Raw genomic sequence first — 2,500 nt, forward strand, 5'->3', positions numbered from 1 at the left:
TCGCGCTCGTCCACGGTAACCGAAAGTGAGGGGGAGATAATTTAATGGGGTATTGATATTGGCTAATGGGCAGTCACCAGTTTAATTACACACGCCAAGCTCAATTAGAGATGAACTTAATTCCGCAAAGCATTCTTCTTTTTTGTGTGTGGTTATTTTCATAAACTTGAATTTTCCGACCTTGCCAGAGGAGAGAGCGCTCAGATGAAGAGTAGACTAGCGATGCTCAATCATTCCTTGTCCGGTTTTTCTTCAGCGAAAACAGCAGCACAATAAACTTTTTTTGTTTGTTTGTTTTTTTAAACTGTGGTTCTTGCAGCTTGCTTTAGCACAACTGCGTGCGAGATACCCCAGACACATCCCGTGCTGTGAACAGTCTCGAGATCCCGAAACACCATCCTCACTTGGCTAAACACACCAAAGCGTGTTTAGAATTTTTTGAAGAGTAGGGTCCGAATCGGCATTTCACACAGTGAATGCATCTCTGTCCAGAATAACTTCCTATAACTTCAGGTCGTTTACCTCCCATACATACCGAAATACAGAACTACAGTTACAGCCCGTCCGACATAAACTACACACTGTTTCACAGAATTGCCCGCGTCGCGCTGAAACGTACGCGTTGTTGTCAAAATGCGCAATGCCTCGTAGTCCAGTTTCTTTCTTAAATTCTGACAAGGAACGCTACAGTTGTTCCGCGGCACAAGGACCGAGCTCTGAGCAAAACAAGCTCCGGCTTTCCGCGCTGTCAGACTGGCGGAATGGAAGAACACACGAGCAGAACGTGTCGTTTTTATTTCCCCGATTCCTCCATGTATCAATACGAAAGTTGATGGGTCAAGTTTTGTCTCTCCGACACGTCTGCAGCCACCATTTAGTCGCTACGGTCTCTGCACAGACGAGTCTGCGCATTAATTGCCAAAGTTGAAATTGATACAGCCTCGTATTCTGATGCCCTTCACAAAAAACAGTTTCCGTTAGTGCTGCGCGCTCTTCCACGCCCTTCCCGGTGTGCGGTTTGACAGCTCGGCACAGACCCAGTACATCCGCGGCGTCTTCACTTCTTCCCGCGATGCACAGCGTGGCTCGCACGAGTCAGCTTGGATCACTCTGCACCTTCACCGAGCGGCTCGCGCCTGCGCTGCGGAGGGAGGGGCCGCGCGGGGGCTCTCCTTCCTTCGGCGGCTCTTCAGGACGGACAGCGCTTTGATAGCCTATTTACAGCGTGTGTACAGGTGCATGGTATGTGTGCTATTTACAGCATGTGTGTGTTATTTACAGTGTGTATAAGGGTGCATGGTGTGTGTACTATTTACAGTGTGTGTACGGGTGCATGGTGTGTGTACTATTTACAGTGAGTGTAAGGGTGCATGGTGTGTGTACTATTTACAGTGTGTGTTATTTACGGTGTGTATAAGGGTGCATGGTGTGTGTACTATTTACAGTGTGTGTAAGGGTGCATGGTGTGTGTACTATTTACAGTGTGTGTAAGGGTGCAGGGTGTGTGTACTATTTACAGAGCCATGCTCTTAGCTCATTTGCTTTCAACCAATTTGAAGATTTTCACTCTAAATGACATTTAAAATGTGACATCGACTGAAATGACGCTGATATACAGCCTCTGATATAAAGTAGGCCTATTTCTGGGGTGCACTGTCCAATAGAACAACACACATTTTCTTTAGTGTACATGTAAAAAAAGTATTAAAAAAAAACAATCCTCAAACGTAGATTTGTTTACAAGACCTCCTGTGGTCTCTTTCCAACTATACTATACGCATGTCACTTTTAATTGTCGCCTTTCTAAAAATGACATATATGCAGTTTAATTATTCTGCAGATTTAATGGTGATTCAGTGAAGGTTTAAAGAGAACATCCGATGATTCATACTATGACTGATGGAGATCTGATGCATTCCTGACGACTTCACGGTAATACTGCTACTTCACTGATTAGCCCAACAATTAGAGTTGTATCAGTCCAAATGTTTGCAGAATGGAAAATATATATATATCACTCAAATATACAGAACGCTAGTGCTCCAAGACGCAGACGGACGTGTTGTTTCCCTATGCTGTAACGGAGGGGTAACTCCCCACAGATCAACGCATTTAACTGATGGAGTATGAAGTTATATACATGACTGTTCATCAGTCCAGGGCATACAGATGGATCAATGAGACAGCAATTAACTCATTAATCAATGAAGATAATGAATAAAAATAAAACAGATTTGATCTTGAGCCCTTGGTTAGCTGGATCTGGAGATCAGTCCTGGTGTAACATCGCCCCCTGCAGGATGCATGACATTTTGCAAATTTAACTGAAAACATTTTTTGTTTTTATCAGCTTGGTGAATAATTTTACAGTATTTGGTCACTATTTAAACCTTTTTATTCATTCAAATGTATGTTTCAAATACTTTAAAAGTTTCAAAATGTTTTATGTCTTAAAGGTGTGCTGTGAAAATGCAAACCTTTTGCTCATCTTTGAAAAACA

General features: G+C 43.0%; 1 pseudogene; it reads right to left on the reverse strand.

The window, feature by feature from the left end:
- LOC133129701 (ephrin-A2-like) overlaps positions 1-223 on the reverse strand; it is a 43,479-nt pseudogene extending 43,256 nt beyond the window's left edge.
- Positions 224-2,500: the final 2,277 nt, after the last annotated feature.

This window comes from Conger conger, chromosome 5 (assembly GCF_963514075.1).
Source record: "Conger conger chromosome 5, fConCon1.1, whole genome shotgun sequence".
Taxonomy (NCBI): Eukaryota; Metazoa; Chordata; class Actinopteri; order Anguilliformes; family Congridae; genus Conger; species Conger conger.